Below are 27,386 nucleotides of genomic sequence, written 5' to 3' on the forward strand. Positions count from 1 at the left end.
CTGCTCTAAAAAACAGTTTCTTTAAAAATGAAGCATGCAACTATCATATGACTCAACAATTAAATTATACTCTGGACAGGTATCCCAGATAAATGAAGACTTACATTCAAACAGACATCTTAAAAATCATAAAATTTTATTTATATTACAGTCTCAAAAAGAAAAAGAAAACTTACGGCCAGGCACAGTGGCTCATGCCTGTAACCCCCGTACTTTGGGAGGCCAAGGTGGGTGGATCACTTGAGGTCAGGGGTTTGAGACCAGCCTGGCCAACACGGTGAAACCCCATCACCACTAAAAATACAAAAATTATCTGGGTGTGGTGGTGTACACCTGTAATCCCAGATGCTCGGGAGGCTGATGCAGGAGAAATGCATGAACCCAGGAGGCAGAGGTTGCTGTTAGTGGAGATCTTGCCACTGCACTCCAGCCTAGGCAACAGAGCAAGACTCAATCTCAAAAAAAAAAAAAAAACCTTATACAGATGGAAAAGACATTAGTGGTTTCTAGCAATTAATGATATCGTGTAGCCAAAAAAAAAAGGAAAAGGAAAAGTATAAATCAAGGGGCAGATCTTAGAATAATCATGATTCAAATATTCTTAAAAAGAAAAAGAAAGAGTTGGTGATTCTTCCTATCTTTGTTTCCATAGCTTTTGTATTGAAATATGTACTATAGACTGAGTGGCTTATAAACCACAAAATTTTTATCTCATAGTTATGAAAGCTGGGAAGTTCAAGATTAAGGTAGCGGCAAATCTGGTAAGGGCCAACTTTCTGGTTCATAGATGGCACCTTCTTGCTGTGTTCCCACACAAGAAAGGAACAGGTGAAAGGAGCAGGTGGCTCTCTAGGGAACTTTTGTAATGGCACTAATCACATGAGGGTAGACCCCTCATGACCCAATAACTTCCCAAAGGCCTCACCTCCTAATACCATCACTTTCAGGGTTAAGATTTCAGCATATAAATTTTTAGAGGGAAATATTCAGGTCATAGAGCTTTTTGAAACTAGACATTGATAAATAAGGATAAGAAATGGAATAAAAAGGGTAAGGATGCTATATTTTCCTAGACAGTGTACAGCTGTAATTAAATCTAGTCCTTCAAAAATTAACACTTTAGCAAATGCTATAAAGCTTTTAAAAGCTTGGAAACAAGATATCATACCTTCTAAGACTGATAAGAAAAACAAAGGCTGCTCAGTGATTAATATGAGTACATGAAGATGTTCCAGACTTCAAACTTGCATTATAGCACAATGGTTAATAAACTTGGCTTTGGAATTTGTGAAGTTTGGGTTGAATTGATGGTTGTACTACATACTAATTATGTGACCTTAGAAAGTTATTTAACCATTCTAGAACTAGTTTTATCATCTGTATAATAGGAATGATAATAAGTTTTATGAGGGTAATATAAAATAATGCAAGTAAATCATTCAGCATAGGGACAACCACAGACTAGTCACTCATCAAATGTTAACTTTGTTACTTTGCTACCATTTTCAGAAGAAAGTTGGAAAACCTAGTTATAGCCACTATTGGAGCTCCTTAAACTTCACATGCTTTCAGCTGTTTGAAATTACAGAATCATTAAGTCAGTTAGCTACTTAGCATGACAATTGTGTATTTTGGGGATTGTAATGTGACTTTAAGTTTCAATGCAGTAACACAAAACTAGAGACTAGAAGAAGGTTTGCAGAAAAGATATTACATTTGGTATGTGACTCTTTATACTCAAGAAAATTGGACCCAGTAGCATTAACATATCAGCTACTTAATGGCACAAAAATGATTTTAGTCCTGAGGGTGTCCAGGAACTATGTCTTCAATTGATGTTTGGTGAAATATATATATATACACACACACACACACACGCACACATACACACACACACAGAGTAGTATGTCAGCAAGACAGCAGAATAGGAATTCTCCAGCTTCACTCCTACCTACCACAGAAATCTAACCAGCAACTATCCACAGGCAAGAAGATAATTCTGAATATCCCACACCTTGGAAGTGAGTCAAAGACACTCCTTTCTTTGGACCAAAGCACTGAGAAAATTTTGATCCCAATGGTAAGATGAATGATTCTCCTCGATTGTGCTACCCCTCTCCCAAGATGGCACAGGAACACACACTAAGATTTTTCCTGAACCCACAGTTTCTACAGTAGGAAAAATAAGTTGGAAGCAAACATTAAGTTTCCCTACAATTTTGTAAACCTTTCAGGAGACTGATAGCTGTCTCATCCCATGGGAAACAACGGAAATACCAGCATGGCTAGATTACCTGAGTTTAGTTAGAAACAAAGAACAGAGGTAGAGCTGATAATGACCAGCTTGCAGACCTTGGTAGTTACTCTATATTTGGGCTGATAATGGTGTCAAACCAGAGAGACTAGCTGACAGCATCACACTACAGGAAACATGGTTCACGGGTCTTTCCTCTTTCTTTCTTTCTTTCTTTCTTTCTCTCTTTCTTTCTTTCTTTTCTTTCTTTCTTTCTCTCTTTCTTTCTTTCTTTCTTTCTTTCTTTCTTTCTTTCTTTTTTGAGACACAGTTTCACTGTTATTGCCCAGGCTGGAGTGCAATGGTGCAATCTCGGCTCACTGCACCCTCCGTCTCCCAGGTTCAAGCAATTATCCTTCCTCAGCCTCCCAAGTAGCTGGGATTACAGGCATGCACCACCATGCCCAGCTAATTTTTGTATGTTTAGTAGAGACGGGGTTTTGCCATGTTGGTCAGGCTGGTCTCGAACTCCTGACCTCAGGCGATTCACCTGTCTCAGCCTCCCAAAGTGCTGGGATTACAGGTGTGAGCCACTGCGCCAAGCCAGTTCATGGATCTTTCAGGCTTGAATCCCTAGCCAGCTTCTCCACCCAGCCCAGATGCTCTCGTTAAGCTTTTTCTAGGTGAGAGGCAAATGCAGGTCAGTGAGTACCGGTGAATAGATCATCTGGTACTGCCAAAAACCAGCAACTGCATGGTAACTCCACAAAACCATGATACTCTTCTTCAGCTCACATTAAGCCAGCAGGCAAGTCTAAGTCCACGCACATCTGTAAAGCATAGCCTCTGGCCCTGCCTACTTCTGTGACCAAGCAGCAATCCTAGGTACTTCACCAGCCTTGGATCTCAGCACATGGCCCTTCCCAACTGCAGATTTCAAATAGCAGTGCCACCCAGCCATGGAAGACAACCTGCAAACCTGTCTTATCAGAGATGACTGCAGAGCCCAGCCAGCAGCTGTACTTGATGGCAGAGTCCAGATAGTAGCCTCACTGAACCATGGAGAACAGCTAGAAATACCATTCAAATTCAGAGCACCGGAATCCACCCAGTCTAATTAGAGAACCCAACCTTAAGGTCTGTTTGGGGTGGCTACAAGCTGTCTCATCTAGGATTTTTAAGCTAGATAGGCTAAAAGAGGTAGCCATCTCCTCAAATGTGAAGGCATTAATGTAAGTACATGAGGATGATGAAAAATTAGGGAAACATGGCACCACCAAAAGAAGTTAATAAAGCTCTACTAATGGACCCAGAGGAAATGGAGATCTATAAAATGACTAACAAAAAATTCAGAACACTACTCAAAGAAGTCCAGGAAATTCCAAGAAAATATAGATAGAAAATCAAATAAAATTTGGGAAAAAGTTATAAAAAAATGAGAAGCTTGCAAAGAAACAGAAATAATAAAAAATTATAAAGCCAGAAATTCTGGAGCTAAAGAATACAAAATATGAACTAAAAAATTAAATAGAAAGGTTCAATAGCAGACTTGATCAAGTAGATCAGCGAGCTCAGAGGACATTTGAAATTATACAGTCAATCAGAGGAGCAAAAATAAATAAATAAATAAATAAATAAATAAATAAATAAATAAGAATGAAAAAGAATGAAGAGGGTTTATAGGAATTATGGAACACCATAAAGCAAACTAACTTTTGCATAGTAGGATTTCATGAAGAAAAAGAAAGAGAAAAAGGCCTAAAAAGCATATTTAAGAAAATAATAGCTAAAAATATCCCAAATCTGGGGAAAGACAACAACATCCAGGTACAGGCATCTCAGTCACAGGTTGCCAATCAAATTCAACCCATAGAGGACATCACCAAGATACATCATAATCAAATTACCAAAAATCAAATACAAAGAAATAATACTGAAAGCAGCAAAAGATAAGAAACGTCACATTCAGTGGAGGCACAATATGGCTTTCAGCAGATTTCTCAGCAGAAACCCTTCAGGCCAGAAGAGAGTTGAATTATATATTAATAGTGCTGAAGGAATAAAAAGAAATGGCCAACCGAGAATACTTTACCAAATAAAACTATGTTTCAGAAATGAGAAAGAAATAAAAACTTTCCCAGACAAACAAAAGCTAAGAGCATACATCACCACTAGGCATGCTTTATAGGAATTGCTAAAAGTAGTTCTTTAAGGTGAGATGAAAGACTACTAATGAATAATTAAAATAACATTTTAAAATTAAAAATAAATCCCAATGGTATAAGTAATATGTGGTCGTACTCAGAATTCTCTAATATTGTAAGGGTGGTGTGTAAAGCAACTTTATCTCTACTAGGAGAATTAAAAGACAAAATTATTAAAAATAATTGCAGCAACAATAAATTGCTAAGAAATACAAGTTACAAAAATAAATGTAAATGTTGGCATTAAATTAATAAAAAGTAAGTGTGGGGGTGTGAAAGTGTAGAGTCTTTGTATGGAATAAAAGCAAGTTGTTACCAGCTTAAAGTAGTCTGTTACAGGATATTTTCTGGTAACCACTTAGCAAAAACCTACAGTAGTTGTACAAAATATACGAAGAAAGGGTTCAAAGCATACCACCACAGAAAACCATCAAACCACAAATGAAGACAGAAAGAGAGGAAGAAAAAAAAAAAACCAGATAAAATGATCAAAAAACAAATTTAAAAAATGCCAGCAACAAGTTCTTATGTACCAATAATTACCTTAAGTGTAAATGGATTAAATTCTTCAATAAAAAGACATAGGTTGGCTGAATGGATTAAAAAACAAAATCCAACCATATTTTCTTATAAGAGACTCACTTTACTAGTATAGATGCACATAGATTAAAAGTGAAATGATTGGAAAAAAGTATTTCACACAAATGGAAACCAAGAGAATAAGAGTAGTTATACTTAGACAAAATAGACTTTAAGTCAAACGTTATTTTTAAAAGACAAAAAGGTTATTACATAATAATAAAGGAATTAATTCACCAAGAAGAGATAACAATTGTAAATATATATGCACCCAACATCTGAGAACATAAATACATAAAGCAATTATTAAATTATCTAAATAAAGAGGTAGACTACAATACTATAATAATAGGAGGCCTCAATACTCCACTTTTAAAAATAGAGCATCTAGGCAGAAAATCAATAAGGGAACATGGACTTGAATTATACTTTAGATCACATGTACCTGACAGAAATATCTAGAATATTCTACTCAACAGCAACAGGATCCACATTCTTCTCAAGCGTATATGGAACATTCTCCAGGATAGATCACATATTATGCCACAAAACAAATCTTAACAAATTTAAGAGAACTGAAATCATATCAAGCGGTTTTTCAGAGCACAATGATATAAAATTAGATATCAATAATAGGAAAAAATCTAGGAAAATACACAAGCATGTGGAAATTGGACAACATGCTCCTAAATAACCAACAGGTCATACTGTAAATCAAAAAGGAATTTAAAAATACCTTGAGACAAATTAAAATGGAAACACAACATGCCAAACCTATGGAATGGAGCAAAGGCAGTCCTAAGTTGATGAATATCCTAATTTCCCTAATTTGATCAATATACAATTTATAGATGTATCAAAACATCACAGTGCACCCCATGAATGTGTACAATTCTGTCTGAATAATTAATGAAAATAAAATAAATATTTAAAAAGGGGAAGTGGAGATTTACAATAACATGGAGAACATTATGCTAAATGAAATAAGCCAAGCAAAGAAAGACAAATACTGTATGATCTCATTTATAGGTGGATAAAGTGGACCTTATGAAGTCCACAAATATATACAGTGGACTCATAAGGTTGAACTCACAGAAATAGAGTAGAATGGTGGTTACCAGAGGATGAGCAGGGAAGCTGAAGGAAATGGGGAGCTGGTGACCAAACAGTACAGAGTTTCAGATAGATAGGAGGTAAGGTTTTGGGATCTATTGCACGTAAGAGTGATTATACTTAATAACAATGCATGGTACATTTCAAAGTGCAGATTGTCTCCAACTTACAATGGTTCAAGTTATGATTTTTCAACATGAGTTTGCCTTTTAGACTTATAATATTTTCAACTTAGATGAGTTTGTCAGGACATAACCCCATCATAAGCTGAGGAGCATCTGTAATGGAGTACATTTCAAATGTTTCACCATAAAGAAGATAGATAAATCAGTTGATTAATATATTAATTAGCTTAACATAGACATTATACATTGTATACATATATCAAGACATCACATTAATTACCTTAAATGCATAAAATTATTTGTCAATCAAAAATAATATTATTAATAGTAAAAATGTACAGTATATCTTTTTGTCCATCAAAAAACTTCAGTTTAAAAACCACTGGGTATAAACTGCTACCACAGCACCATCCATAGAACATTATGACAAAAAGAGATAGCAGGCAGTGAAGGAAAACTGGAGGGGAAGGAATTCAGATTCCTGACTTATTTCTTCATTCATAATCATTCTTGATGCTTGTAAGAGCACATGGATAGAGGGCAAATCAAGATGCAGACAGAAGTGAGCAGGCCTTGAACTTTCCACTGAGAAGACCAGAATCAGAGCAAAGTAGGTCTCTCCAACATTACACACACACACACCCTCATCCCATCATCTGGAGAAAGACAAGCCTAGTTAGGAGATGATCGAAAGGTTACTGAAATTGTTATCCAAGAACAACTCCAAGCAGACCAGGGAAATCGGTGAGAAGGTGGTCTCGGTCATCAGTACTCATGAAAGAAAAGTGGCATAATGCCTTTCTGTCAAATATAAAAGGTATGTGGGGAATAAAGAAAGCACTGAAGTTTGAAAGTATTAATTAAGAACTAATGTGCTTTTATAGGTCTATGGAGTAGAAATAAGGTGATCTTTTGGGGCTGAGTTTAAGAGATTCTCAACATCTGCTCTTTCTTCCAAACTATCTTGGGTATAGATAATATGCCTAAAGTCCTGCAGATGGTACCCTACAACTCTTAAGCAGGCCTGATTATCTTTTTCTCCAGATGTGACAGGAGACTTGATGAGGTCCCACTACAGCCCATTGCCAGGACCTAGATTCCCACAGTTAGATGAAATCTATGAGCTTCCTGGGAAGGAGGTTGAGTATGCATCCATGGAGGCTCAGGCCCTTCATAGAAAGGTAGCTCAGAGGTGAAATGTGATTCTGGATTACTATGCCATCTAGCTTATCCATGTCATTGTCCCAACTGACATGAAAACTGTGATTCATCTATACCATGAAATACTACTGAGCAATAAACAATAATAAGTTATTGATACAAACAACAACTTGGATGAATCTGGGTGCTTGTGACTAAGATATTCCAATGGAAAGGATGTCTGGCTGTGAGGTGGATTCTCCTGAAGCTTGCTTTTGACCATGCAATAAACTCCTTCCCATAGTGGTAGATGTAGTGTTGAGGAACAAAGTCACAACCACGTCATCAGACTTTGGGTTGAGGGACAGATTAAGGATGTCAGCCCAAAATACAAATGGAAACCTCCCTTCTTGGTCATGACCAACCAGCCACTGAGTCTAGAATTTCATCTAAATCCACACTAACTTCTGAACAAACCTAAATGAATTTTCACTCAGACCATCCAACAGGGTCTCACTGTGCCTAAAACAGATCTTAAACTGGAAGGGATTGTGGAAAACAAAAACAAAAACAAAAAACACAAACTTGGATTCTCCAGCCTCAGAATGTTCAGCACTGACAACCTAACTTTTACTTGATCAGGCTGGAGCTGAGACCATGCTGTGCTGGGAGCCAATCATGGTCATCTGTGTTGGGAAGATGGCATTTCTTTCATTCACTCCTGCATCCTCTGGCATAGATTAAAATTACAGTGCATATTAGAAACAACACAGAAGACAAATAATACACATCTCACAGAGTAAATAGGGTCTAATTTGGATTATATGAAAAGTACCCAATATATTAACCATAAGCTGCAACAATACTGATGGTTAAATCAGAAACAATGTCTCACAGGCAGTTTTGAATGATATCTTAAAATCATGTGATCTGGTCTAATACAGTGTTTCCCACATCTGCAGAGCATCTTTAATAAAATATATTCTATCAAGATTTATAGGCAATTTTAGCAAAAACAGTGAAAACTGTAACACATGCAGTAGTGAGCTGTTACACCTTCCAATCCTTTTATAATGGACATGAAATAATAGAAACGGGGATTACTCAGGAAACCATAGGCCTGAAAAATGTCACCTCAATGAAGAAGAGGTCAAATTGCTACTGCCTCTACTTCTTGTTCAGTTAATAATGTTTTTGCTATTAAATAAGAAAGAGCTCTTAGTTGGAACTCAGTTACGAGTAATTTGTGCCAGATTAATAGTTTTATCTACAATTTGTTATTTTATACAAAATAGCTTTAAATGGTTGTTTAATTCCTGATGTGAAAGATGGTAATTTGGCAAGAATAATATTACTTCTGTGACAATAAAAAATCACTGGCTAAAGATTCTAAAACATTTTTGTTTTGCTATATTCATCTCTCTATGAGTACAATTATATATCTCTACTGTGCCATATGAATATATATATTTTTTAAACATTTTGACTAAATGTTTCAACATAAAAATTAAGATATAAAAGAAGAGCTTATGCTTTTGACTATGATTAAACTATATATAGTGAATTAACACTCCTTCTGAAAACAATTAGACAAGCTGAGTAAATATAAATAAATATGAAAATAAATTAACTTTTCTTAAAGAAGAGTTGCAGAGCTAGCTAGGACTTGTGGAGCCAACATCCCAGATAGAGGGAAACCACACAGAAATGAATTGACCTTGCACAAGCCATATTTGCTCTCAAGGCATTCGTCAAGGCAAACAGAACACGTAATTCCCATGTCCTGGTGAAAAGGGATACAGATAAAATTATGTGCCACACCAAGGCATTTGTTAAAATCTTATTGTTTGCAGAGAGAGAAGTAAAATGCTTATCAGAAAGCTGCTGAAAATTAGGGCAGAATATTCAGCAATCTCACACACACAAATGAGAAGATAAAATTTATTATTCTGGACTCTGCAGGAAGAAAAGACCTTATTAAAGAGTCAAGGCCCACAGGCCCCACAGGTTCTACAACATAGGAACAGGGTCACACAAGAAGTACATAGAGTCTTGTAAAATCTTAAAATTAGTCTCCAGTCATTCCAGCCTGTGACTGGATTAGATGATTTATACTATTTGCTTTCCAGTAGATAGGATGTATCCTCTCTAAAGGAGGATAACAAAACTTCTACAATTCTTGATACACATTTTTCACTTGTAAATAAAAAAGTATGAGACGTTTTAATTTAAAAATTCTTAACAAACAGACCAGCACATAACCCTGTTATTGGAGTTATCAGCCTCAGACTTTCTACTAAATGTGATATTCAAGAATATTGAGAAATTAGATGAGAAATTCAAAAATTTTTATGAGACCTAAAATATAAGAAAATAAATCAAATGGAAATACTAGAAGTGGAAATTTCAATAACTGAAATTATTAATTCAATAAATTAGTTTAAGAGGGTGGAGTAAGGTGATGGAATAGAAGCCTACACCATTCATATTCCTAACACCAAATTATAACAATTATCTGCACACAGAAAAGTACCATCACAAGACACAAATTCAGGTGAGCAATCACAGTACCTGGTTTTAATGTTATATCATTGAAAGAGGCATTGAGGAGGGTCTGAGAGACAGTCTTAATTGCTGATACCACCCCTCCCCTATCCTATGGCAGTGGCTAAACATGAGGAAAGTCTGTGCACTTGGAGGAGGGAGAGCACAGCGACAGGTGGACATTACTTTGAACTCAGTGCTGCCCTGCAATAGTGGAGAATAAGCCTCGCTGGACTCAGCCAGTGCCTGTGCACAGACGGAGCATTTGGACTAGACCTAGCCAGGTGGGAATTGCCTATCCCAGTGGTCAGAACTCAAGTTTCTGGACAAGTCTTGCCATCATGGGCCAAAGTACTCTGGGGTCCTAGGTAAATGTGAAAGGCAGTCTAGAATGCAAGGACTACAATTCCTAGTGCTAGGCTGGACTCAGAACCAGAGGACTAAGGTGACATGTGACCTGGGGAGACATCAGCTGGGGCAGCTAAAGAAGAGCTTATGCCATCCTCCCCCAACACAAGGCAGTGCAACTCACAGGAACAAAAGTGTCCCCTTCCTTCTGCTTAGGGGGTGGAGAGTAAAGAGTAAAGTCGACTCTGTCTTGTATTGTGGATGCCTACTCAGCCACAGTAGGAGAGGGTACTGGGGCAGAGGCATTCAAGGTACTAGCTCCAGATAACATTTCTAGACACACTCTGGGCCAAAAGGAAATCCATTGCTTTTATGAAACAATCCAGTTCAGGCAAGATTCATCACCTGCTGTCTAAAGAGCTCTTGGGCACTGAATAACCTGCAATGATCCTCAGAGAGTACACGATGGACCTTGGGCCCTGAGACATGCTGGCTTCAGATGTGACCCAGAAGATTCCCAGCAATGGTGGCTATTATAAAAGACTTCCATTTGAGAAAAGCAGAGGGAAAAGTAAAGGGAAAGAGAGAAAAGCAGAGGGAAATTTTCTTGCACCTTAGGTACCAGCTTGCACACAGTGGGGCAGAGCAATAAGAAGGCACTTGGGGTCCCTGAGTCCAGGCCTGGGCTCCTAGCATTTCTAGGCCTGTCCTGGGCCAGAAGGGAGCCCGCTACCTTGAAGGGTGAGTCCCAGGCTGTGCAGCATTTACCACAAGCTGTCTGAAGAGCTCTTGGGCATTAAGTGAACACTAGCAGTGGCCTGGCAGAACTCCACCATGGGCCAGTGGTGGTGATGCCCACCAGATGAAGCTCCTTTGCCTGTGAAAAGAAGGAAGAGTGGGAAGGACTTTCTATTGTGGTCTGACTCTCACCTTAGCTGTGGTAGAATGGAACATCAGGCAAATTCCTAAGACTTTTGACTCTAATCCCTGACTTTCAGAAACCATCTCTGGAGTCACTGAGAGCCTGGGGAATCTCACTGCCCTGGGGAAAAGAACAAAAACCCGGCCTGCTGATTGCGGAGGCCTAGGGCTTTGAGTGAACATAGGTGGTAGCCAGGTGGCAGTTACAGCAGGCATTGGGCAAGACCCAATGCTGTGCTGGCTTCAGGTCAGTCCCAACAAAGTCCAGTGCTGCTGGCCACAGAAGTGCCTGCATAACCATACCCTCAATTCCAGCTGGGTCAGCCCAGAGAGAGACTGTATTTGTTTAGCTGAAAGTGAGGGAAAAGAATAACAGTCTCTTCCTGGTAATCCAGAGAATTATTCCGGATCTTATTAAAGACCACCAAGGCAGGACCTCTACAAGTCTGCAAAAATTTCAGTGATATTGGGCTTGCGGCCCAAGTCCCTGTGAATAGCTCGAAAGCCTTCTCAAGAAGGATAGGCAAAAACAAGTCTGGACTGTGAAGACTACAATAAACACCTAACTGTTCAATGGTCAGACAGCAAAGAACACCTATAAGCATCAAGAATATGCAGGAAAATATATGACTTCAACAAATGAAATATATAAGTCACTGGGGACCAATCTTGGAGAAACAGAGACATGTGACCTTTCATGCAGAGAACTCAAAATAGCTGTTTTGAGGAAACTCAAAGAAATTGCAGATAACACAGGGAAGGAATTCAGAATCCAATCATATAAATTTAACAAAGAGATTAAAATAATTGAAAAGAATCAAGCAGAAATTCTAGAGTTGAAAAATGGAATTTACATGTTGAAGAATGCATCAGAGTAACTTAATAGCAGAATTGATCAAGCAGAAGAATTGGTGAGGTTAAAGACAGGCTATTTGAAAATACACAGTCAGAGGAGATGAAAGAAAAAATAATAAAAAAATTAAGTATGCTTATAAGACGTAAAAAATAGCCTCAAAAGGGTAAATCTAATAGATATCGGCCTTAAAGAGGAGGCAGAGAAAGAGATAGGGATAGAAAGTATATTCAAAGGGATAATATCCAAGAATTTCCCAATCCTAGAGAAAGATATCAACATTCAAGTAAAAGGTTATAGAACACCCAGCAGATTTAAACCAAAGACAACTACCTCGAAACATTTAATATTGAATTCCCAAAGGTCAAGGATAAAGAAATTATCCTAAAAGCAGCAAGAGAAAAGAAACAAACAACATACATGTGAGTCCCAGTATGTCTGGCAGCAGACTTTTCAGTGAAAACCTTACAGGCTGAGAGAGTGGCATGACATATTTACAGTGCCGAACGAAAAATAAAATTATCCTAGAATAGTATATCCAGCAAAACTATCCTTCAAACATGAAGGATAAGTAAAGACTTTCCCAGACAAACAAAAGCTGAGGGATTTCAACAACACCAGACCTGTCCTACAAGAAATGTTAAAGAAAGTTCTTCAATCTGAAAGAAAAGGGTGTTGATGAGCAAGAAAAGAGTCATCTAAAGATAAAAACTCACTGGTAATAGTGAGCACACAGTAAAACACAGAATACCATAACACTGCAATTGTTATATAGACAGTATAATATGACATAAAGGGAAACAACAGAAAGTTAAAAAGCAGAGGAATAAAGCTAAGTGTAGAGTTTTTATTAATTTTCCTTTTGTGTGTTTGTTTATGCAATAAGTATTGTCAATTTAAAATACCAGATTATAAGATAATATTTGCAAGCCTCATGGTAACTTTGAATTGAAAATCACACAACCGATACCCTGAAAATACAAACCAAAAACTTAAATCATAATACCATAGAAAACTACCTTCATGGAACGAAGACAGTAAAAAAGGAAGAGAAGGCCACAAAACAATCAGAAAACAAATAATAAAATGGTAGGAGTAAGTCTCCCATCCAAGTATTAACCAAGCCTGACCCTGTTTAGCTTCCAAGATCAGATGAGGTTGGGTGCATTCAGGGTCACATGGCTGTAGAGTAAGTCTCTATTTATCAATAACAACCTTGAATGTAAATGGAATAAGCTTTTCAATCAAAAGACACAGTATGGCTGAATGGGTAAAAAATAAAGCCCCATGATCTATTGCCTACAAGAAACACACTACTATAAAGATACACATAGACTGAAAATAAAGGGATGCAAAAAGATATTACATGCCAATGGAAATTTTGAAAAAGCAAGCAGGAGTAGCTATACATATATCTAACAAAATAGATTTCAAGACAAAAACTGTAAGAAGAGATAAAGAAGGTCATTATACAATATTAAAGGAGTCAATCCAGCAACAAGATACAATGTAGATATATATATGCATATATATATGTGTATATATATATATATGCACCTAATTCTAAAGCACCCAGATAGAAAAAGCATATGTTATTAAAGAGATAGATAGACCTCAATACAATCACAGCTGGAGATTTCAACACCCCACTTTTGGCACTGGACAGACATCCCAGACAGAATATCAACAAAGAAACATCAGACTTAACTTGTGCTATAGGACAAATAGGCTTAATAGATATTTATAGAACATTTTATCCAAAATCTGCAGAATACACATTCCTTGCTTCAGCCCATGGATCATCCTCAGGAAGAGGCCATAAGTTAAGTCACAAAACAAGTCTTAAAACATTCAAAAAATTGAGGTAATATCAAGCATCTTCTTTCATCATAATGGAATAAAACTACAAATCAATAACAGGAGGAATTTTGGAAACTATTCAAACACATGGAAATTAAATAATATGCTCCTGAATGACCAGTGCATCAATAAAGAAATTAAGAAGGAAATTGAAAGATATCTTGAGACAAATTACAATGGAAACACAATATACCAAAACATATGGGATACAGCTAAAGCAGTACTAAGAGGAAAGTTTATAGCTGTAAGTGCCTACATCAGAAAGAGGAAAAACTTCAAATAAATGATTTAAGGATGCTTCTTACAGAACTAGAAAAGCAATAGCAAGCTGAACCCAAAATTAGTAGAAAAAAAGAAATAATAAAGATCAGAGAAGATAAATGAAATTGAAATTAAGAAAAAAATACAAAAGATCAATGAAACAAAAAGTTTGTTTTTTGAAAAGATATACAAAACTGACAAACCTCTGGCCTGACTAAGAGAGAAGATCCAAATAAATATATTTAGAAATGGAAAAGAAGACATTACAATTGATATTGCCGAAATCCCAAGGACCATCAGTGGCTGTTATGAGCAACTACATGCCAATAAATTCTAAAATCTAGAAGAAATGGACAAATTCCTGGACACATAAAACCTACCAAAATTGAACCACGAACAAATCCAAAACCTGACTACACCAATAATAAGTAATGAGATCAAAGCTGTAATAATAAAGTCTCCTAGTTAAAAAAAAAAAAAAAAAAGGCCCAGGATCTGATGCCTTCGCTGTTGAATTCTACCAAACATTTAAAGAAGAACTGATACCCATAGTACTCAGACTATTCCAAAAAACTGAGAAGGAGGGAATAACTCCAAACTCATTCTACAAGGCTAGTATTACCCTGATACCAAGACCAGAAAAAGACACATTAAAAAAAAAGAAAACTGCAGGCCAATATCTCTGATGAATATTGAGACAAAAATCCCCAACAAAATATGAGCAAACTGAATTAAATGATACATTAGAAAGGTCATTCATCATGACCATGTTGGATTTATCCCTGCAATGCAAGGATGGTTCAACACACACATATCAATCAATGTGATACATCATATCAACTAAAGGGTTAAACCCTGCTAAAAGGTAAAAACCATATGATCACTTCAATTGATTCTGAAAAAAGTATTTGATAAAATTCAACATCCTTCATGATAAAAACTCTCAAAAAACTGCATATAGAAACAATATACCTCCACATAATAAAAGCAATATATGACAAACCCACATCTAGTATCATAGAAATGGGGAAGAATTGAAAGTGTTTCTACTAAGATCTGGAACATGACAAGGATGCCCGCTTTCATAACTCTTATTCAACATAGTACCTAAAGATTCCACCATAAAACTATTAGAATTGAAAAACAAATTCAATAAACTTGCAAGATACAAAATTAATGTACAAAAATTGGTAGCATTTCTATATGCCAACAGTAAACAATCTGACAAAGAAATAAAAAAGTAATCCCATTTACAATAGCCACACATAAAAATAAATACCTATGAAATAACCAAGGAAATGAAAGATCTCTACAATTTAGACTATAAAACACTGATGAAAAAAATTAAAAAGGACACCAAAAATGGACAGATATTTCATTTTCATGGATTGGAAGAATCAATACTGATAAAATATTCATACTACCCAAAGAAATCTGCAAATTCAATGCAATCTCTTTCAAAATACCAATGACATTCTTCACAGAAACTGAAAAAATATTCTAAAATGTATATACAAACACAAAGACCCAGAATTGCCAAAGCTATCTTAAGCAAAAAGAACAGAACTGGAGGAATCACGTCACTGACTTTGAATTATACTATAATGCTATAGTAACCAAAACAACATGATATTGGCATAAAAACAGACACTTAAACAAGTGGAATAGAATAGAGATCCCAGTAACAAATCTATACACCCACAGTGAACTAATTTCTAACAAAGATGCCAAAAGCACACACTGGAGAAAGGACAGTCTTTTCAATAATGATACTGGGAAACTGGATATCCATATGCAGAATAATGAAACTAGATCTTTAAATCTCATCATATACAAAAATCAAATCAAAGTGGCTTAAAAATTTAAATCTGAGACCTCAAACTATAAAACCACTGCAAGAAAACTGGAGAAACTCTTCAGAACATTGGTCTGGGAAAAAAAGTTTTGAGTAATACCCCACAAGCACAGACAACCAAAGCAGAAATGGACAAATGGACCATTTCTTTGGTCCAAAGAAATGACCAAAAGATAAATGGTCAATGAAGCTTCTGCACAGCAAAAGAAACAATCAACAAAGTAAAAAGGCAACCCACAGAATGGGAGAAAATATCTTCAAACTACCCATCTGACAAGGGTTCAATAATCAGGATATATAAGAAGTTCAAACAACTCTATAGGTAAAAATCTAATAATCTGATCAAAAACAGGCAAAAGATTTGAATAGATATTTCTCAGAAGAAGACATACAAATGGAAAATAGGCATACGAAAAGTGCCCAACATTATTGACCATCAGAGAAATGCAAATCAAAACTACAATGAGATATCACCTCACCCCAGTTAAAACGGCTTCTATTCAAAAGGCAGACAATAACAAATGCTAGAGAAGATATGGAGAAAAGGGAACCCTCATACATTGTGGGTGGGAATGTACATTAATACAACCACAATGAAAAACAGTTTGGAGATGCCTCAAAAAACAAAAAATGGAGCTGCTGTATGATCCAGCAATTCCAGCAATCCCACTGAAGGGTACATACCCAAAATAAAACATATCAGTATACAGAAGGGATATCTACACTCCCATGTTTGTCTTAGTACTTTTCACAATAGTCAAAATTTGTAAGCAACCTAAGTATCCGTCAATAGATGAATGGATAAAGAAAATGTGGTACATATAAACAATGAAGTACTCTTCAGCTATAAAAAAGAATGAGATCCTGTTACTTACAACAACATGGATGGAACTGGAGGTATTATGTTAAGTGAATGCACAGAAAGACAGCACAGAAAGACAAGTATTATATGTTCTTACTTATTTGTGGAATATAAAACTCAAAACAATTGAACACATGGAGATAAAGAGTAGGATGATTACCAGAGGCTGGTATGGGTAATGGGGGTTGAGAGGGAGTGGAGACGGTTAATGAGCACAAAAAATAGTTTGAAAGAATGAATAATATGTAGTATTTGATATCACAACAGGGTGACTCAAGTCAAACTAATTTAATTTTACATTTAAAAATAACTAAAAGGGCATAAATGGATGGTTTATAACATAAAAGATAAATGGTCAATGAACAGATACCCCATTTTCCATGATGTGATTATTACTGACTGCATGCCTGCATCAAAATATCTCATGTACCCCATAAATACATACACCCACTATGTACCCAAAAAATTAAAAATAAAAAATATACAAAATGAATAAATAAATCAGTTTACAGATAGGACATGGTGAAAAAAGAGGATTCATAAATGGGAAGAGAGAGCTGTAAATAAAATATACAGATTACAACACAGAGAACACAAATAAATGGAAAAAGCATTAAAAGAAAAAGTAAAGTTTACTAGAACATGACATAGTGTGAAAAGCTACATACATCTTTATTTGGAGGCCTTAAGAAGGGAAAAAATGAAGGTCAAAGCTGTATCTGAAGAGATAGTGACCAAAATTTTTCTAAAAGTAATGAAAGACAGGAAGCCATGCTTTAAAAATGGTCCAAATGTCAAACAGTAGAAATAAAAGGACACCATCTAGACACATAATTGGATGACTGCTGATAATAAAAGAGTAAGAGAAAACATAAAAACAGCAAAAAGAAAACACACATTAACCTCAAAGAGCATCATCAGACTCACAGTTGACTTTTCAACAGAAATGGTGGAAGTTGAAAGTCAATTTAACAGCATTTTGAAAGTACCGAAATGAAATGAATTTCCAACCTAGAATACTCTAGCTAATGAAAGTAACTTTAAAAGTGAGGTTAAAACAAAAACATTTCAATCACACAAAAATAAAAAATTCGTTGTCAACATACAATGAAACGTGTACTAAAGAGAACTCTTAATCTGTCAAGATACATGTTGGTACTAGAAGGAATAGATGTCATCTAGAAAAACTTCTGTGATATCTGTGATTATAAAAATTAAAAATAAAACTAAAATAGAAAATAAAACATACTAATCATTACTTCTGAAAAAATAAAAAATCATCTATCCAGCTCAGGCTCCCCACTCCCACCACCATGCACATGTGTTGGTGCATAGAAGTTATATATTTTAAAAGATAAACATACCACCCTCCAATGTATTTCAACTTACTTTAGGGTAAGAAGTAAAGACAAAAATAGCTCATCAAACATACGGATAAATATTTTGCATTGTTTTGTCTTATACTTATATTTCTGGCAACTAGCAAACACTTTCAAAATACCATACTGCTAAGAGTTTAGAAAAATGAACTGAAAGTACTTATTGCATGAATTAAAATTAAAATGTTAAACTGTTTTTAAAATAAACTATTAACAATGATTAAAAACATCAGTAATATATCAAGTATTTTGTTATTTTAGACAGGACATTTAAAAATATTCATATGGTGAATATTTTTAATATTTTTCCTTAGGATTATATTGAGCACTCATTTTAGTGTAAAACACTCAACCCCACCACCAACCATGTAATGATATTATCTTCATAATGCCATAGAGAGAACAATAGATCATTTTTCTGAAGCACACTAGACTACATTCAATGTGCCTTTTCTGTACACAAAGGAACAATGTAATAACCTGAAATCTCCTTTCTTAAAATCTTTTTAAGCCTTTCTTCATATAAAATTTTCTTAAATAGAGTAGGAAGAAATGTCTATGTCCAACCTATGGAGAACAAATAAATCAGTAATTGGGTTTCATCAGAAGGCATAATTCAATCAAGGTTGTAATTCCATCTCACTATGAAAACACGATCTTACCACAATTTTATAAATGTGCATAAATATGGATGTTCACCATATGCACCACCTACATATGGAAGTACCCTACTATGGTTGAGGCAGCAGGGAATATGAATTCATATACGGCAGCTCCTCTGTCATAAGCCTCCAATCCCAGGTCCAATTAGACAATTGAAAATTCCCATTTGTAGGACTGATGGAGTGCTAGCAGCATATAGTATTGAAGAAACAAAGGGTATGTGAAACCCTTTGAGCAGTCGCTGTCTTCGGTTTACTTATGTATCTATTTCATTATATTTAAAATAATCCAGATGAATTTCAGGCAGAACCTGAAACACTTCTAAAATCAATTGAATTCCAGTGTATTTTATGAGTAGAGAGTCTCATTAATCACATTAAATATTTGACAATAATCCTTTTATATATCAAAGATGAAAAGATCTCGTTTTGACTCTCAAAACCAGAAGCATTATAAGAAAGTAGATTACCTTTTAAAAAACTTCATTTAGATAAACTGAAATGATTAAGGTTATATGCTTCAGATATACTAAGTTATTCAAAAATTGATCATTGCAAGTGCTCGATTTGTTTACTTTTTCTCAATTGGGTTGTATATTACTTTGTAGATATTTACATTTTTTAAAAAATCAGAGGCTAAAATGTTACAATTTAAAAACAGATCTTCTGCATTTGATGTTGCCAATAATTATTGCCATTAACTATTAATCTAAAAATGGGCAATTTTCACTTTTTAATTATATACAATATTTCAATTACAGCAAGGTGGTAACTGGTAAGAAAGTACTTAAGTATACCAGCAAGTTCTGCTTTAAGTTCTGGTTTTAGTGGTTCATTGCTAAATACAATAGAATGCAAAGCAGTTCTTATTCTTCAGGTTAAAATTGTTGACATTTTTATATGATGGAAAAATATTTATCATAAATACTGTTATAATGAAATGTTATTTATTAAAGCTTCTTTTATTCATGAAAGGGCAAAATCATTTGCTGGTTCACTTTGTTCCAGGAACGCGCTGGAGTGCTAAATGAAAATGTGCAGTTCAGCTCCAAGTAGCTTGCACATTACAAATCAAAATGTTAAGCTGTGAGGTTAAAATGAACCAGATAAGCAAATAAAACTTTCCCCAGTGCCAATATCTCTTTTTATACAGCACATGCAGAGGGACATATCTTTAAATGTTCTTTGTCCTTTATTTTAGAGGCTCTCAGATGCTTAGAGGTAGGCACTCTAATTATTTTGCATGATAACCCTTAGAAAGCAAAACATTCTGGTACCATTGGTAGTCCTAGGAATGCAGGTTCCAATAATGTTTTTTTTAAAAAAGATGAATGTATCTAGTCCAGTCCCTTCTTCGTTTTCAAGATTAAAGGCCATGAGAAAGGTAGTCTATTTCTGGGTTTTCAATAGACATAGCTGTAGACAGAGGAGCCAACGAGAAAACACTAACAGTAGGCCCTGAGTACTCCTAGATTTCTCTAAAATTGATCTGACCTTCTAAGAATCTCTACTGTCTCTAGAGAAAGGGGTAGGGTGGTGAGAATCCAGGTCATTATATCCCTAACTATAAAAGTGCCTTCTTAGGTTTGCTTCATTGGTTCCATGTGGGGTAGTATAACATGTGACTAACACCAAAAATCCAACCAGACTTTGGAAAACAACTTACCTCTTAAAATACATAGCCTGTGAATGGTAATTTGGTAATATCTATGTATAAAAGGAAAACACTGTTTTTAATAGTGTCAATAATGCTATTTAAATTTAACACGGATTTATAGTCAACAAACTTCAGTCCTACTCTTATGGAAAACAGTAATTAGTGGCAAAAAGGATATATTTAGATTTATCCCACTATGGTCCAAAGTTTTTGTTTTGTTTTGTTTTGTCTTTTAAATGTCAAGTATAGACTCTACTCATTGTAATATAATTTATGTTATTTATTTAATGAGTTCACAGTTGTCATGGGAAATGATCAGGAGAAAATAAGGTTGCCAAATATGTTTTAGATAATACAGGACACTGGAGTATGATAAGAAGCTTATAAACAAACTTTGCTTAAAATATTAAAGAAAAAGGAAAAGATGTCTTATTCATCTCTGTATCCTCAGAATCTAGCAAAGTGACTGTTGTGTATTAAGGCCTCAGTAAAGTGTGTGCTTGTGTGTGTGTGTATGTGTGCATATGTGTAGACAGAGAAACACACAGTCATGCATCACATAACAACATTTTGGGCAACAATGAACTATATACATGATGGTGGGCCCATAAGATTACAATACTGTATTTTTACTGTACTTTTTCTATGTTTAAATACACAAATACCTACCATTGTATATTTACAACTGCCCACAGTATTCACTACAGTAGCATGCTACACAGCTTTGTAGCCTAGGAGCAATAGGCTATTCCATATAGCCTAGGTATGTAATAAGCTCCACCATCTAGGTTTGTGTAAGTACACTCCGTGATGTTTGTTCAATGATGAAATTGCCTAATGATGCCTTTCTCAGGACGTATTTAATGTATGACTGCATGATCATATAGAAAGATTTAGGGGGCCTACTTAGAAACATACTTTTAAATAAGATGATCTTCCAAGTCATTCATTGCAAATCTAACCATTTTATAGGGACACTGACATATTCACAAACAAATCCTGTGGTCCGTTATGGGTTACTCTATACTGTTTGATAATAATTTGTGTCTCACACTCAGAAGCAGTCTACCACTCTTTATTACTTGTTGTTTACTGTTATTACATATATGTTTGTGTGTTTACACATATATACATATATGTATGTTGTATACACATATGTATTATATTCCTGTACATATTGGGCTCTAGATAAAATTAAAGAAGACCCAACCCTGCTTGTCAAACTGCAACTACCACAAAAGAGCATTCATTTAAAGTGTGACCTCAGTGTGATTCAGGGCATGCAGCTTCACTTGACCTTAGAATGAAAGGGATCTTTACATAAAAAGAAACTCATGCTGTCATAAATGATGGAGATGATTGTACATAAATCATGATAGATTCTCTGTTCTTCACTCCACGTACACTATGCCTGTCCCCTCATCCCTCCATTGTATTTTTGGAGATTCATATTGGTGTATGATCAGCTACTTGAATGAACAGTGTATTAAATTAAAGAGGTTGAGCATAGCAGCTGACGACAGACCAATTCAATCATCTATGCATTCATTTATTTCACTCATCTATTCAAAAAGCACATAGTCAGCACTATTATGCTAATTCTGTGAAAATAAAAATTACAATGCGTTATGAACTATGATCCTGATACGCAAATTGTGTTATTTCTCCACTATCATTTAGAGATGAAATGCATTAAAAACGTAGCAGAGTATCTGAACAATTTTCATAATCTGATTTGTAAAAACTCTATTGTCAATGAAGTAGAATGAAAAGAATTTAAAAAAAAACCCTCATGCCACCCACAATGGGACATCATGTATTGTCAAGTCTTTGAAATGCACTCTCAACTTACTTTCCAAATATCACTCCAAAGAAGTCTCTGGCTTTCTTTAGTTCAGTAAGCATTCCTGAGAAACACTTGTATCTGTCCTCTTTCAACTCTAACTACTCCTCTCATAGTGTAATGGAACAAAAGCCCTCCTTTAAGAATTCTGGCACAGTACCACTTAAACTGAAACACATTAATAACTGGTTATATAAATCCTATAAAAATGAGCATTACAGAGTAAGTAGCTGACTGAAAGTTAAGTTTATTGAATAATGGTGGGTAAATTATTTTTGTAACATAAGAAATAATATGGTACTCAATATATTGTATAAGTGCAACATTATCACAATTGGCATCATTATATAAAAATATGCTAAAAGTTTAGCCAAGTACAATATTATGAAAGTAAAAAATACATTAATTATGTCAATTATGAAGCATAGTATTTATGGCACTCTAATTCAGTTACAAACTCACACAGTTTTGAAAATCCTCCGGTTTTCTTGAAAAAGTTTACTGTCTAGATCTGGAGACAGATCTTTGCCAACCCGCAAGACGGAATATAACAAGCTCTTTGCTTGTATTTATACTTGGGACATCTGGAGAAATGAAGGAAACTTTCAGGGATACGGTCATATTGGATTTAACTACGCACTAACTAGGCACTAACTAGGCTTTAGTGCCTGAAGAATATTTTTACAGAAACAGAAAGGTGGAAGTTATTCTAGACAGAGGGAGCTTTGCCAGAAAATGCAACAAAAATGAAAAGCTTACGCCTGTGCCATTCATCTATTGATTCAATTATTCATTTACTAATATTCAACAAATATCTACTGAATGGATAAGATTTTAGTGATAATTTTTGTCATGGTATTACATATATTCAAAGAAATTATTCCTTCAACCTCGACGTCGATAGGTTTTGGACACAATCCTGTCAGCGCAAATGCATATATATGTTTAGTAAATATCATGAGAAATTCAGCTAATCGATGTCTTTTGGGATGCATGAATGAGAGCTCCTCTCAAATACCAAGGGGCATTAAAATAATTAGAAAATTAAAATTTCAGGTAAAACTAAAACAAATACACTTGTCTAGAAATTTTACATAACATTGATAAGATGTAGTATAAACCTAACATGTCCTAGCATGACCTTTTTTTAAATAAAGACATTTTATTACCAGCTTACAGACGGTCAAAAGGTTAGAATGATAACTTTTTATTTATAAATTATAAGCTCATGAGTATTTCTAAAAAATTATAATCTTGAACTTTGTTCATAAAAACAAACTTTTCTTTTTACATGTATTAGATAAAGAATACATTTATTTAAGAATAAGAGAGGAAGTCATTTTGAGATCATCCTGCTCAAGATAAGTAGCTTATCTCTTGCTTTGCTTCAAAACTGATGGAATTTTAACAGACTATTGTTTCAAATTCTATCCCCATGATGGGGACAGTTGTTTATGTTGCAATGTTACAATATTTTTAAAATTCAAGAAATAAATAGCTGAAAAAATGAATTTATGAAACTTGTTAAAAGATTATTGATTGTATTTTAGAAACCACAGGAATGAAGTAAAAAGAGTGTAGTCTTTACCGTCAGGTAGACATAGTACCTGATAGTAAAATTTGACATACTTCAGATCCTGCCTTCCCACAAAGCAATTTTGTGATTTTCATAAATTTCATCTTTTTCGGGTTGTTAAAATGTGATAATAATACTTCAGTTTCAAGGTAGATGTTAGCAATGAAAAATAGCTTTCTTTTTCAAAGTTTCTTGCACAGTGCCAAGTGTACATTAAATTCTCATAAATATTGGCCCATTTTCCCTCTTTTCTTTTTTCACAATAGGTCCTGTTTCAGGTAAATTTCAACTCTTGATAGTATTTGCTTGAAGTAATTTTTCAACATATTCCAAAATCCAACAGCAAACCACAGACAGAATATAATTAATGAATATCTGATTCATTTAATTTCACCATCATTTCTCAAAAAGAATGCAGTGTGCTAGATAAAGCTATCAAGGCATATTTTTAAATTAATGTTTTAATTAACATTTCTAATTTTATGTGTAACACTGTGTCCATGTGTCACTTAGTGTCTCTCAAGAAGTCATTATTCTGTGACACTGCTATACTTTAAAAAGAGAGATCAAACATACACTAATATTAATAGGATATTACATACAGTTTAGTTACAATAGTAGATCAAGTTCTGAAACTATTTCTTTCTTATTCTATTAAAATTAAACAACTTTCAGGAGGGTCGCTTAGATTTTTTAAACATTTAAATGCATCACTTAATCTGCTAAATAGTTCCTGAAACCACATGGTTTTGAATCAATACATGTTCAATGCGCATGCCTTTAATTTTCAGTTTCCCAAATAAATGGTGTCTTTCCCTAAATGTATTTTTTGCATCATAAAGTTATTTTGGTAATACTAATGTTCTCAAAAATTAGGTCTATATTTGTGCTGATTAAAAAGACACAGCCATGTTATTATATCCCTGATCAAAATATTCTCAAATCTCTTAAAATATTGCTGTGTCAATGCCTCTGGAAGGGTTAGAAATAGAAAACATGAGGAGTAAGATAGTTCTAAATCAACTCTTCATTATAACTAGATAGAAACAAATTCCCAATTAAATTTGGGTTGAATCGAACCAGTTTTAATGTTTATTTTTGGGGGGGGAATAGGGTATAGGGTATAAATTAGGTGAAAAGGCAAAGTTTCTATTTTGAGCTGTCTCCTCAACCTCATTTTTGATGAGAACCAAATAATCATGGTGGGGTTTCCATAGGCATTAAAGAGGTCAATAACACTGGTTCCAATTGAGTCCAGGCAATTCAATTTCTAAAGTCAAAGTGCACATTAGAATTTGATTTCATAAGCTATATGGCAATGATGGTTTTGGAAAAAGGAAAATTTAATAGTTTATTGTATTTTCCCTTTACCTGACATTATTTTCAAAAATACAACAATTATATTTTCATAAAATATTCAGTCCCTAATTTGATAGTTCTCGCTACTGCTTAGTATTTCTCATATATCTATCTTTACTTATATATCTATACTAACTTTAAGCTCTGATAGTTACAATACTTACTATTGAACAAGTGTGTGCATATTTTTATTTTTGTTCCAATACATGCGTCGATCAGAAAAGAGAAATTATTTCAGTTTTCAGCTGCTAAATATAATGCTGCTGATCATCTGAATTGCCATAAATAATCCTGGCAATTAAACATGCAGGTATAAAAATATAACAGACTATTTCCAAAAATATACATTTAAAAGTAGTTTTAATTCAGTGGGGTTAAAATCAGTGCATCTTAAAGGGGGTTATTATATTTCAGTACAAATGGAATTATGTTTATCACAGGGTATGCTGATAGCATTTGACTAGATGATCAGATATGTTTATTACTTTGAAATCATAGAAGAAAAATTAAAAATAATGACTGTCATTGTTTCTTTCATCTACAGTTCAGAAACAGCAATTTTTCTAAGCTTAGTTATTACAGTGAAGTTTTTAACAATATCTAGTTCACAAAAATATTGATAGACACAGCCATCCAAATATTGAAAAATAGCCAATCTAACTTCCAGATTCCTTACCAATTAAAATGATGTAATAGTTTATAAACATAAGTTGTTGTTTTTTAATATTTATTTAGCTTTGGATTCCTAAATGAGGATGTTGAAACAGGTAACTTTTCAGTCCTATAGATGGCTGTAGTTCTCCATGGAGCATAAGTTAGAAAGTTAGTTTGAAATGTGTGTATAGAATAAGACAATAAAATTTCCTCTAATGAGAAAGAATATAAGGATTGCTTCTGTTATTTCCTATTAATAAAGAGCATGAATTGATTAAGGTTATTTTATATGAAAATTTATTTGGTCTCTTACTGGTTTAATAACTAAAATAGCTATAAAATTCAAAGGGAACTTTAACTCTGTCATAGACTTTTTAATGCAGTTTTATCTTGACCTTTTGGAAATAAGTGCAACAGAAAAATAAATAATATAACCATTACAAAATTTTAAAGGTTATAAGTAATGAAAATCTATTCCAACTCATATATCTTTCAGAATGACCAGTAAGCAAGTAAATTGAAATTGATCTTATTGCTTTTTTTTCCCCCCTTAAACATTTAAGGAGGATGTTTTCTGGACAATAGTGTCCAGGTGAATAAAAGTAGGTGCTACAAATGTAACTTTAAATAGCAAACCCAACACAATGATGAAGATTTCAACATTTTAACATCTCACCCACTCTTACTCTCAATGTCTAATTCAGAGTTTTACCAAAAAACACCCCAAACCAAAAAACCCTCCAGTAAACCTTTTGCTTAAAGAATTTGTAATATTCTTTGCGCTGTGATTATGTACTGTGAAAGGAAAGGCAGAAATTATATGAGCTCTGAGAGGCGGTGTTTTATTAAAACTGAAAAAGTTTTACAAGTCTGTCTTTTTTTTTTTTTTTTTTTTTAATAAAACAACTAAAGCTTCCTTCTGTCTCCTCCTACTCCTTTGGCTTGGTGCTTACTCCTTAAGCAACTTACTGCATTTTATAGCTATGGAATTTCACTGGGAAGGGCCTCCCTAAGAAGCCATGTGAACAGCGATACACCATAGTGGATGCACCATAGTGAATGCAGGCAGACAAGATAAGAGATCCCTTTCCTCAGCTCTCCTAAACCCTCGATGCCTTTCCAGTATTCTCTTGTCTCTAGTCACAAAAGACAGCTGACTTCACAGCTGGAAGAACAAGTTGTGCAGTGAATCCCAGTGATTTAACCAAGTAGCAAACCGGGTCATTGGCTTCATTGGCTTCATTGGAATCTCGGTTGCCAGGAGAACTAGGAATCACTAGCCTGGGTCGGGCAACACGGATAAAAGTGTTTCTGTTTCTTGACAGAGAATGAAAACGACGCAGAATGTAATCGATCGG

At 34.7% G+C, this 27,386-nt stretch overlaps 1 protein-coding gene across 6 annotated transcripts in view; it reads right to left on the reverse strand.

Moving 5' to 3' along the window:
* TRPC4 (transient receptor potential cation channel subfamily C member 4) overlaps positions 1 to 27,386 on the reverse strand; it is a 239,561-nt gene that overhangs the window by 208,684 nt on the left and 3,491 nt on the right. The gene's annotated exons all lie outside the window — the stretch shown is intronic.

This window comes from Pongo abelii, chromosome 14 (assembly GCF_028885655.2).
Source record: "Pongo abelii isolate AG06213 chromosome 14, NHGRI_mPonAbe1-v2.0_pri, whole genome shotgun sequence".
Lineage (NCBI taxonomy): Eukaryota > Metazoa > Chordata > Mammalia > Primates > Hominidae > Pongo > Pongo abelii.